The 13,412-nt window shown below is 38.7% G+C and overlaps 1 pseudogene; it reads right to left on the bottom strand.

The window, feature by feature from the left end:
- Positions 1 to 1,760: 1,760 nt before the first annotated feature.
- The window catches only part of LOC129080583 (arginase-2, mitochondrial-like), a 49,309-nt pseudogene continuing 37,657 nt past the window's right edge, over positions 1,761 to 13,412 (bottom strand).

Raw genomic sequence — 13,412 nt, 5'->3', positions numbered from 1 at the left:
ACATGAAGTATATTTTCATATGCTTATTCCTCATGTATATCTTCTTTGGTGGGGTCTTTTTCAGGTCTTTGACCCATTTTTTATTTGGGTTTTTTGTTTCCTTATTATTTACTGTTAAGAGTTTTTTAATATATTTTGATTAATAGTATTTTATCAGCTGTGTCTTTGCCAAATATTTTCTCCCAGTATGTGGATCGTCTTCTCTCTCTTTATATTACCTTTCACAGAACAAAAGTTTTTAATTCTAATGAAGCTCAGTTTATCAATTCTTTCTTGCATGGATTATGCCTTGGGTGTTTTATCTAAAAGGGCATCACTAAAACCAAGGTCATCTGTAGTTTCTTCTGTTACCTTCTAGGAGTTTTATAGTTTACATTTTTACATTTAGGCCCATAATTTTTTGAGTTAATTTTGGTGAGGGGTGCAAGGTCTGTGACTAAATTATCTGATTTACTTTTTTTGCATGTGGATGCCCATGGAATGTCCATCAGCTGTGGAATAAATAAGCAACAGAGTACTACAGACTAATAGAAAGCAAGGAACTGCTGCTATATGAACCAATGTGAATAATTCTCCATAGCATAATGACAGGTGAAAGAAGCCAGACACAAAAGGCTCAAACTATAAGATGCCACTTATATAAAGGCTCATCTATAAGATGCCACTTATATGAAGTTCTAAAAAATAAAAACTATGAAGACAGAAATAAAATAACAGGCTGATTCCACTGGAGTGGAAAAGCAGGAACTGAAAGCCAAGGGACATGGGAAAATCCATGAACAGAATGGAGGCTTTCTGTGTTTTGGTGTGGTGCTGATGATTACATGGTTGTATATATTTATCAAAGTATATGTCACCCTAGAAAAGATAAATTTTATTCTATGTAGATTTTAGTATAAATACACTTGAGTTTAAAAAATTGCATAAAGGTGGTTTAGCGTGTGCTGTATAGTAAGAAAGAGTAACACTATCCTTTTGTTCAAGATATATTTACTGTTGAGATTTTCAAGATGCATTATTTATAGCTTTTTCCCTTGGGGTTCGTGGTTTCTATTTTTCCACAATTGCTAAACTATTGAATTCGATTGTTTGGTTTTCTTGAAGGTTTTCTGCTTTTAGGAAGCCTAATTAATGTCACTGGATGTCATTTAAGAAGCTGTGTTGATCAGAGATGTTTTCACTTCTCTCTTTTCCCAGAGGAAACCTCCTCACGTAAGTGATTTTCTCCCTAAGCTGATGTTGTGTGAATCACCTCCTGTTTTACAGGCATTGATGGAGTACTTACCGTAGTGCCGAAGAAACATTGTATTGGATCTTTTTTAATGTTGATATCAATTTTGTGATGTACAGCATTGTCCCTTGGCTTATCTATTTTGAATTTTTGCATAGTATTATTTTCTTAAAGCAGGGTATACCTGGATATTCATCGATGTATCCAGCAGTCAAGTTGTAGGGCCCCATAACACCACGTGGTCATTGGCCTTTTTTTTTGTGATATAACAAGGTAATAAATGCTGTTTATGACTTCTTTAAATTTACATAATACTTCAACATATTAATACCCTGTGAACTACAAAAAATCAAATACATTTACAGTATAATTATTGGTCACCAAAATGGAGAAGGAAGCTTTACAATTGTGAGAATATGCAAATGTTCTCATGAAGGCAGTGTTGACCCAGATGACCTCAAAGTGTCTGTCCCCTCAAACAACTCTGGAATGGCCATTGTGACAAACGTGTGTCAGCATACAGTGTTTTCTAAATTCTCACACATTCTTCATTTTCTGATTCATGTGGTAAGCTGGGGGTAGGCAGTTGGTCATAGACATTGTGCCCTCCCTCCGTTGTCTGACCAAAACTTGAAGCAGTCACATCCACTGCCAGGCCGACTGTCGCCTTGGCTTCTCCCTCTGAAGTGGCCAACCGAGGACTGACTTCAACAAGACCCAGGGCTGACAGCAGCCCTGTATTGTGTATTTCCTCAGTAATAGACATGCCTTCTCAATAAGTCAGACCCCCTACAACAGGGGTTCCTGTGGCTGGAGCCAGCCTAGGGTCAAATGCATCAATATCAGAACTCAGATGGATTGGCCTTTGTCTTTTGCCAATCAACAGATCAAATGTCTGTTCCATGACCTTCTGTATACCAAGTCTGTCTATGTCTCTCATGGAAAAATACTGGATATCATAATTCTTTAAAATAAAATGTTCAGGAAGATCCACCTCTCTTAGACCAATATACATAATACTTGAGGAAGAAAGACAACGTTTGATCCAGGAAAATCCTGGGACCTGTGGTACCGTGTCCTGTAGTTCTCTGAGGAGAAATGTTGGCTCTTTACAGAGATCTCAGCACAAACAGCTTTAGGGTACTGTTTTTTCCTAGATTCACTTAGGCCTTTCTCTCACCAACATTTTAACCAATACTTTCCTTCTTATCTAACCTTGCTACTACGGTTTACAATTTCTTAATCTCCATCTTCAATTTGATATCACATTCAAGCACCCTTACGAGGAGGACTCACTTTGTTCCTTGATTTTTTAAAATAAGTGTATTTTAAAATTTTTATTTATTGATTTGAGAGAAAGAGAGACATTAATCTGTTAATCCACTTATTTATGAATTCAGTGATTGCTTCTTGTATGTATCCTGGCTGGGATCGAACCCACAACCTTGGCATATCTGAACAACGCTATAACCAGCAGAGTTATCTGCCCAGGGTTATTCCTTGATTATTGCGTACGTCTGATTCCAGTGCCCTTCAAGGCTGGCACTGAGGCACTCCCTCTCTCCTTTCCCAGGACCTCAGACTCCTGGGAGCATTTTCCTGGAACCTCTCCCATCCACGTATACTCTAGGGCAGAAGTTCTTAATGTGCAGTCTGTGGACTCCTGGTAGATGACAAGATACTTTGGGAGGCTCCAAGAGATCAAAGCTATTTTTATAACAATAAAATATTATTTGCCTTTTCCATTGCATTAATATTTGTACAGATGGGCAAAATTGCCAGTACCTTTGTATGAATCAAGTTAATGGTACCAAACTCTAGTAATACTTGAATTTCCTTAATCATCACACTCTGGTGAGGAAAAATAAGAAAGCAGCCAATGGCATTTAAGAATGTTCTTGATAAAGCAATATAAGGTATTGATTCTATAATTTTATTATCTTGTTTTAATATGTGTTATTTTAATATTCTATTTATGTGATGAAATGGCAAGTACATAAAGCACTTTTGCTGCGTATGAAGTTTGGTACTGTCTCAAGAAAAGAGACTAGTGATTGCATTAGTTGGGAGCTGAACTAGCCTCCCCTCCCTCTTTTTTTTCAATTTTACTCAAAAAACTGACAGACAAACTGTGGTTATCATATTTGGGTGTTTGGCAGAGATTTTCTCAAAAATGAATGAACTGAGCCTGTCAATTCACAGCAACTAAATGACATTTCTTGTCAGTGATAAAATATGAATTTTCTAGCAATAATTTGAATTTTTGGAAGACTTGTTTCTGCCACTGTGAACTTGACTATTTCTCAATAATTTTTGAAATCAGATTGGTGATGATATTAACAATTGTGATATTTCTGATATTGTATTTTAAAATATGTCAACATTTGGAAGATCTTCATTACTCAGTGAATCAAGATTTTCCGATTGACCTATGTATGTTGTTGCAAAATCATCTATTGCTAAAGGACCATTCAAATTACAAAAAAGACCAAATGGATTTCAATATAGCAAAATACAAATAAATCATTGATATGATTGTAGATTCACCATCACAAAACAAAAACTTTAAGGAACACTCTTGTCAAGTTTGAGTGTAGTACCAAATATAAATAGTCAATATTTCTCTTTTTTTAAACAATAAATTTAATGGAGAAAAGTTTTAAGAATCCAGCTGTCTTTACTAAGCAAAATATTAAATATATTTTAACAAATGTTAAACAGTATTTTTTGTTTTGGAAGTATTTTTTCCTATAAGTATATTACCTTAACATAAAATGTTTATTATTATTTTAAATGAATCAGCACATAAATATTTTATAGTTTCTCAATTTTTATTTCCCTAGAAGACATAACATGAGGCAAAGGCTTATGTGATGATACTTAATTGATTAGAACAGTCCCAGGGGGTCAGGACTGAGGGACAAGGAAAGTAAGTCCAGACAGGTAGAAGAATAAATACGGGATAGTTAATGCTTTAGGCCTCTGGCCACTGCTTGGTAGCAAGCACAGCCGATTACTTGATATCATAGAGAAGTCCCAGGAATACCTGCATCTCAAGGAGGGGAAAGAACATGTATCTGCTGGTTCCTTTACCTCACTGATCAGTGGTTCGCCCTACAGTATGTAGAATACAGTTGGGTTGGTCCCACAAATCTCATGTGTCATCTGAAAAAGACTGAGAGCAACAGACAAGGGGGACAGGGTATGAGTGGGAGGAGAGGTGGTCTCTCGTGGTACTTGTGCTAACGAGGTTTCTGCAGGGACTGAGAAGTAGACGGTTGAATATCCTGGTGACAACTGCAGCTGAGACCTTATGTGTTGTATAGGATGTATGTGGTATCAAAGTGACTGACAGCATGTGTCAGAGACTGTACAGAGCGTTGGTAAAATTCAGTAAAGGGCGATTACACTTGCACTGCATGCTGTGTGGCATGTCTCTTTGTTTGCACATCCTCCATTCATACATAAGGCCTGGACCTCACTGGAAAATCAAGCAAGCCAAAGAAAGGGGCTGTACCCCCTGGTACAAGATGTCACAGCTCTTTGTTTCTCCATAGGGAGGGACCTCAGCTTACTATTATCATGCATTTCAGGGTTGCATCCATGTTGGTTTTCTATAACTGATCAGGTAACAATAGAGATGAGTCAGTTTCTCAGATTCTCCCGTTTTGCTATTATTTTCATTAAATTTATTTTATTTTGACAAGAACATCATGTTACATTCCAATTCTTTCTAAATAAAATTTACATTTTTCCTTCTTTTCAATATAAAGAAGCGATCTTTTATTAATGAACTTAGTATATGAAATGAATCACTGAGTGTGAAGCTTCCAGCCGGGTTGGCCTGGTGTCCCCCTGTGAAGCATGTCACAGGCCGATACCTAGTCTGCTCTCCCCATCTGGCCTTTGCATCACTAGCAGCGTCCCCTGCCCTCCAAGTTGTTCACACTGAATGCACATCCCTCCATGAAAAACTAAAAAAGTTATCAAATGTGATCCAATGATGTAAGATACCTATGAGTAATAGAATAATAGAAGGACAAAACATGCCAACACTTTCTAGTTAAGGCTTATAAAGTATGAAAAATTGTAAACACTGTTTTGAACTATTATAATAGGGAAAATTGTGTCATATGGTGAAGATTAAATTGTCCTTGCTTACCTGCTTGATTCTGGTCTATCCACACCTGGAACATTGTATTTAACTTAAAATAACGAAGTTCAATGAATAATACCGTCAAAGGAAAAAATACCAAGAAGAAATGTTCAATGAGTAGAACACCAGAAGAAATGTTATTAAAGGGAAGCTGAAAGGATATATTTATGTCTGAACTGATAATAAGACATGACAGAGATGCAACAGATTCAAACATGATTTTTCTCAAATTTTCTGCCCAACAGTAAACAAGTTACTTAATTATTTAACTATTAACTAGTTAATGTTTATTGTCTTGCTCAAAGATTTTAAGGAAGCATTTGGGACATAAGATAACAGTTTTCTACCTCCCTAGCACTCTCTATTTGTCCCACTATCTTGTTTATTATTATTTTCAGACCACCTTACTTAAAAGAAACCCCTAAAATAATTTTATCTTCACCAGTCTAGGACCAAGAACCAGAGCTCTTCCCTTTCTACCTCTTCCTCCAACTACTGCTCTTCATTTTATAAGATTAGTTATTGTGCCCATGGGAAATTAGTCAACATCATGGGAGCTTATGAGGAGTGAGAGAATTGTGTGTGTAGAGACAAGGAGGTAATGGTTCAACATCATAAAGTTATATTTGGCATCGCAGATTAATAACCATATTTTATACCACGTATATTAAATTGCCTTGTTGTTGTTAATAATAATAATGATGACTTTGGATAATAAACAGCTAGGATTTTAATTTTTATCTTTTATCATAAGTGATATAAGTGCCCAAATGCTATGAATACATAAAAAAAGATGTGATACTGAAGTACACTTAATTCAGGCATAACAATGACAGGGGTCAACCCAGCAAAGTCATCATCTTTGTCTCAATTTTGATGTAAACCATTGATCTCAGTGGGGCTGTTCAAAGGCTGCATTTACAAATGGCTAAAAGTAAGATCCTTATTCATGCACACTAGCCTGGGCTAGGCTAGGGGCGTAAGACAAGGTATTGGAGAAGGGCCAGAAAACCGTGTAAAGGTGGAGTCTGGGCCTGGCACTAGAGAACCAGACCTGTGTGCAGTATAAAAGGTAGGTAAATAGTGTGGAGGGGCCCGTTCATTTAGGGAAGATTCAGAGGTGAGGCAGGTGGGCAACATTCCGGTAAAGCTACCACGTGAATCTGGCACCGTGCAACATTTATTAGAAACTCAGAAAAATCTGAAGAAATCTAAAGAGTATTCCCATGTGTTATTGTCCCCTGTGTCCCCCAAAAGCTCATTTCATTATTGTTCGTGGAGGCCAGCAAGAGGATGTGACTGCTGTACTAGCAGCAGTTTCAAGGATGGAACCCTGATTAAGAAGGCGCTGTTGAGATCACCTGGATGGCTCGGAACCCAGATAAAGCCTTCATATAAACTTAAGATTCTGGTGGGTGGGTATAGAGATCTGCTTGCCTTGCAGCTATGCAAGACAACCTCACCCCTAAGTTCTCTTGCTTATCACACCTGTGGCCTACCAACCTGGGGCAGTCTGCATTTTTCTCTGGTTTCTTCTTGCCCTCTGTGTACACAGGCCGGTTTCTAAGTTCACTGGGAAATCCCTGAGGTTGTCAACCAACCATTACTAAGCTATCATTCCACCATAGAGCACTTTACCTGAAATAGGTTTATAATATGTATTCAATAATTTTTAAATGAATGGATACGATAAAATAATAAGAATTACCCTTTATAACACAAAACTAGAGTGGCTGGCTGAATAATGTTTCAAAAAGATATATATGCCCTATTCCCTGGAACTGTGAAGGTTAATTAATATGGAAAATGGCCTTTGCAGATGTGATAAAGTTACGGATTTTTGAGATGGGGAATTGTTCTGGATTATCCTGGTGGGTCTTCAATATAATCACAAGTGTTCTTATGAGAGAGAGGGAGGGGAAGATTTGACTTCGGAGGAGGAGGTTGGATGGGGGAGGTGTATCAACGGAAACAAGAGGTTGGAGTAATGATCCCAGGAAGGGATGCAGGCGGCCACTGGCAGCTAAAAGAGATGAGGATTCCCTCCTGAAGCCTCTGGGAGGAATCAACCCTGCTGACACATTGACTTTAACTCCATGAAACCGATCTTTGACCTCTGGCTTCTGGCACTGGAAGAGAATAAAGTTGCGTTGTTTTGAGCCCCCTGGTGTGTAGTAAGTTGTTACAGCAGCAATAGGAAACGAACACAGCTGGCTAAATAAGATGTTTATAAATATGAAACTTAGGTGGCTTTTCCAAATCCAGTCAGTGGCAGCTTCCGAGAGCAGAGAAAAACAAAACCTGTGCACATGTAAAGAAATTTCGTTGGAGCAGAATAAAGCGTATACAGGTTTCTCCATTTTGTTTCAGGTTTCTAAGAACACCTGCCTTCATTGCTTGGAAATGTTATCCTCTCATCTCACCTTTTCTTTCTTCTCTTGACCGAAGAGAGAGAAATGATTCCTTTATGTCAAAAGAAACACTTAATAAAGCTTTATGTCAAGTTAGACAATTAGCTATAAATCATGCATATGTAAATGCATGTCTGCAAATATGTTTATATAGAACAACAAAGATCACGCTATGTATTTTCTTTTTTGCACCTTTTATCTCACTAATTTATCTTGGCAGACATTAAGAATATATGGATGTACTTTCTAAAAAATAATCCCTGCCTTATAACTTTGTGTTAGTTTATCTAATGAACATTTAGCTGTTCACAGTTTTGTTGGACTTGTAAGCAATCACTGTTGCTGACTACTCAAAGATAAAGTAATGTCCCCATAATAGAATGGATTTAAGAAAATTCCAAACACTACCTGAACCATGTCAAATATTGAAGGAGCATATTGATATTGAAAGAGCAATTCAGAAAGATTGAAAAACAATGTTAAAACCATGTTAAAAGAGCATGTCAGGATTAATTTTGTGCATCAAGACTGGAGTTGGAGATACTCTCAGAATCTAAAAAGCAGGGCAAATGGTCCAGGACTTCCAATTTTAGAAAGATAAAACTTTTTCCACGTGATTTCTAGCATTTAGCATATTTTCTTACGAAAAGTCATTCCAACACACTTAGGGGGAGGAAAAAAATAATGGAAAATTTGCTTTGCTCTTTTATGCAATCAAGTAGTACTTAGTCACTCTCATTTGGATTGTGAACCTTACTGGTCCATTCATTTTATTTCTGCCCACCCCATACCCTTCTTTACTTCCAGTCTGGTCTATATTCATTTGGTTTGTCATTAACACTTTTGTGCTCAATGATGTGTGGTGTCTGAATATTACAACCCCTCCATGAATGATATGAAAACTCAGCTATGCAGAAATAGAACTGCAATACACATAGAGGAAGAAGACGAGAACCCAAAGGGAGCATGCTATAGAAGAGAAACCTAGGTAGTGTGTACCCAGGTAGAAGATAGCATCCTCCCTGAGATGCTAAACGAGGGGAAGGATTTTCCATAAGAGAAAAAGAAATAAGGGGCAGAGTCTGGACAATAACTACAGTGTGGAAAGGGCAGCAGAGGAAAGTAACTTCAAAGGATGTGTTTGCCCAAACAGCGGGGACTTTACTAAGGAGTTACAACCTTACACCGAGGCAACAAGGATGTTAAACAGGACTTTGTGAAGAAGGTCCAAACAAAATCATTTGATGGATTGCCAAGGGAGGAGCGTGGCAAAGGACTTTGTGAGAACTCATTACAGCAAACCAGATAAAAGGCAGAACTATTGGATTTGGAAAATGTCTGACAAACTAAGAAGGAGAAGAGGGACATCAAAATGTTATGCTCATAGTGATGATGTTATAAGGTTATTAAAATGTGTAAATGCTGTCTAACTTGAAATGACAAAACTTCAATTTAAGCTTTACAATACATAATTTTAGTATATGTTATTTGACATTAGTGTTTACTTGTAATAACAATAGCTAAACATTAGCATTTACTTACTCTTTGCTTGGTATTCAATGTTAATTATGTAATATAGTCATTGATGCAAGCCTAGAGATGAACACTTACCTCATTCCCATCTTACAGATGAGGAAGTGGAGGAAGAGAAAGCTGAAGTTAACTCGCCCAGGGGTTCCACAGCTAATCACCAACACAGGCGGCGCTTAAACATGGCTGGTTGACTCCAGAGTTCTGGGTCTTAGCTGCCATTCTCTACCACTCTTATTTTATTTATCATTTGTCTAAACAGCTAGTTATTAAATGGTGATATATTATACCATTAAGTATAATGTTTTGAAGGATGACATCAGCAAGAAGGCAGAAAGTTCCCAATGTTTGTCTCCCTGAAAACAAACAAACAAACAAACAAAAAATAAAACTACAAACCAATGAAAATATGTCTGGAAAAGCTCTAGACTGCACAGAAGTAGCAGAAACTCTGGGGAGCTCAAAACCCCAGAATAGCTGCCTAGAAAAGTTTAGGAAGCATTTTTCCAGTCTCACCCTATCCCCTAGACCATAGCAGTTTGGCTTTAAGAGGGATCTCATGGAAGGGCTTCTCACCCCATGGGGGAAAGGAGAGCAGGGGCCGAGTCAGCCTCATTGCCATGGCACACCTTTGCAGCCTTGGCTCCCAAGCACCACACGGTTTTCACCAGGGTTGCGTCCAGCTGATGGACCTGCCCAGAGTCCCACCTCAGTTTCCTTCCTGGGGCGGGAACCTCCTCTGCAGTGAGACCTACCTGTTCCATCCTTTCCTCCGCCCTGCCAGATCTTCATGTTATGGGGACCACTTGAACAGCTGCCAGGGGCTTCCAGGATTTCAGTCTTACTAGCTGCTTCTCCTTGGCTTGGGAGATGGAGAGGTAAAAAGAGGAAGGTTTCAGGAGAAGAATAAATATAGAATGTCTCACAATGTTTCAAATAAGCACTTTTGTACAAGAGCCATGAGTAACCTACCTTTTATTTATCTCTGTCCCTTAATGTCATTATTATCTTGCATAACTTAAAATGTCACTAAAGAAACCAAAGTGAAAAGAAATATTAAAGGAGGAAAACAAAAAGAATGAAGAAAATAACTAAAATGCAGTATGACTTTGGAGTTAGAAATAAGAAACACATATCAGATAAAAATTGAAAATACATAAATAGATAGCAAAAGGAAACAGGCTGTGGGTGTATTAAAAAGTGAACTTGATGCATAATTAAAATTAAGAAAAAAAGAGCAAGGAAGATGCGTGCTGGTTATGGAGTGGTAAGGCATACGAATGGGTAACAATGGATACCGTTATGAGTGTAAATGCTGGGTGGGGTGAAAGGAAGAGGAGCCCCTGGAAAGACCTGTGAGGGAAACAGGGAGAGACTAAGGCAGGCAGGGGTGCCCGGAGGGTTGGTAGGAGGTACTCCAGGTGCACGCAGTCTTTTTTACTTAGAGGAAGGTTGGGATACAGTCGAAGGATTCTGCTGCCTTTTTGGGTCACCATTGTCTATTCAGTGTTGTCTTACTCATCATGGAAGGTGCTGCTTCCTGGAAGTTTGGCAGTGGAGGGAGCAAAGTTCCTGAGGGGACATGGGGGTTCAAGGTCATGGTACAAGGAGATGAAAGGACTGGCTAACCACAAATGTGAGAAGCCTGTAGCCAGTCCTGGGGAAGACACAAGATAGAAGGTAAGTCTTGAAAAGACATGATAGCCTAGCCCTTTACTTTGGTCTGAGGAGGAAGGGGTTAGAAGTCACCTTCATCATTTAACTGATCTTTTAGTTGGGAGTCAATTCTATGCCCTTATTTTTCTGCCATTTACCTTTAAATGGTTTGTAAATACCCAAAGTAAATGTTTACCAGGCAAATAAGCATTCTTGTTTTTATTAACCTAATTTCTCAAATTCAAATTCAGGATTAAGTTTAATTGTTAATGACTTGCCAGAAGCACATTCTTCGTGTTTTATTTTTCAATTGTCTTTTTACACAATAGAGCAATTTAATTTGTTAGAATGATAAGCAGGATTATATGGTAGCTCTGCCACAAAGGATTTCTAATGAATAGGTAAATTATTAGGTATAGAGACCATCTGTCTTATCCTATTTTGCTCAATTCTATCCTTTTTACTTTCTTTCATTTAAAAAAAAAATCAGTTGTATTTCTCTTTTTAAAGATTTTATTTATTTATTTTAGATCAAGGGAAAGGGAGGGAGAAACAGAGGGACATCTCAATGTGTGGTTGCCTCTCCCATGCCCCCAGCTGGGGACCTGAGAAGGTCACAACCAGGCATGTGCCCTGACTGGAAATCGAACCTGTGACCCTTTGGTTCACAGGTCGGCGCTCAATCCGCTGAGCCACACCAGCCAGAGTCTTTCCTTCATTTTTCAATAATGCAATGTTTCTTTTCTTTGGAGACCCCTTTGCTTGTGGTTTAAATGAGACTGAAACTGCCTTTTAGTCACAGGTATGACAATGTGACAGGGGCTTCCTTCGCCCCACGCTACTCTCTGGAAATACAGAAGCTATAAGATAGGAATATTGTTTCTCAGGGATTTACAGTTTACTTTAAAAGGTAATCTATTTACACAAAAAGATAAGTGAAAATATTGTGATGTGCATATCAAGTAACTGACAAATGGGGGAATTTGAAATCAAAGGATGCTAAGCAAGAAGGCTAAATGTCCTATGGAGAGCACGACGAAGAAGCTGGGGTTTTTACTATGGGAGGGCCTTAAGGAAAGTACAAGACTTAGACAAAAATCAGAAAAAGAAAGAAACCCTTTCTCCTTGGGGTGGAGGGGAGGGCAGAGGGAAGAAGATTGATGTCAACAAAGCAGTCAAAGTTGAAACTATTTTGTAAGGAAAACAGAAATTTCTTTCTTGAAAGGGGTGGATGAAGAAAGAGGGGAGACATTCAGCTCATATTTATGGCAGACACTGTTTTAGATAGTTTTTCCATATTTTAGTTCCTTGAGAAGAACAGAAAATAAGAGACTAAAGGGTGAGGGTCATACTGAGAGGTTTGCAGACTGGTTTACCGAGTCTGACTTTGGCCCCCAAATTTCCTGGCAAGTACCATGGTGTTTGAGTAGGTTTGGGGCTCAGTAAATGCATGTTTTCAGTGGCAATGATGCTCATTCTCAGAACAACTGAAAACGAGCTCAAAGAAACATTGGGGAAGACTAATAGGACAGTGATGTTTAAGATAATCACCATTTAATCTTTTTTAAAAACCTCACAAATCCACTCATTCTTTTCTCCATCTCCACCTCTCTCTCATAGTCCCAGCAACTATTACATGTCTCTTATTACTTTGTCTCCTCACTTATTTACCTGGACATGCTCGAACCTCCACCTGCCATCCACATGAAGCCAGAGGGAAGTTTTAAAATCATCCCCCATCCCCACTTGAGTTCCCACTGCTCTTGAGTGGAAGACAGAAGTTCTCTTCTTCTCTCTTATGGGTCATAAGGTCCTGCACACACAGTTCTCTGCTAGCCCCTCCAGCCTCCCCAGGGCACCGCCCCCTCAGGCTCTGGCACCGGGACACGCTCCTTCCCTGCTGCCTCCTCTGCAGGAGCCGTGTAAGTCTGTACCCTTCATCTGGGAGGCTCTCCTGCTCCTTGCGGACTTAACTGCTAGTCATCCTGTAGATCTCAACTTAAACAGCAGTGACCTTTTCAAATATTTTTAAGAATAGCTTACATTAAAAGCCTCTACAGAAAGGAGACTATAATATTATAAAGGAGTGAAAGAATTGTTTCCAGACAACTACGTGACATGACCATTATGAGAGGGAGAAACGAGATGCATATTAACCTCAAGATTCAGGAAGGGGAGATTTATCCCGTCCCTGATTATAGAAGGATGATGGAAGTCATTCTGACTTGCTCACAACTGCTATAGTGGACTTATCTATCTGGCTGAGTTGCAAGAAAAAAGGTTCTTATCTGAGGCAATTTAATCGGGTCATAGGATGGTTATCAAAAATAATATTTCAAGGATCTCTACAGTGACAAAAAATCAGCGCTGACAAGCAATTCCCTGGAGGTCCGCAGTGTGAACTGATAATAAATGGAAGAAGAGGTTA

This window comes from Pteronotus mesoamericanus, unplaced genomic scaffold (genome assembly GCF_021234165.1).
Source record: "Pteronotus mesoamericanus isolate MK-2021 breed Mesoamerican mustached bat unplaced genomic scaffold, CSHL_Meso_final contig_90, whole genome shotgun sequence".
In the NCBI taxonomy this organism is placed as follows: Eukaryota; Metazoa; Chordata; class Mammalia; order Chiroptera; family Mormoopidae; genus Pteronotus; species Pteronotus mesoamericanus.
The sequence above is the reverse complement of the archived record's forward strand: the minus strand, read 5'-3'. Positions and strand labels throughout refer to the sequence as shown.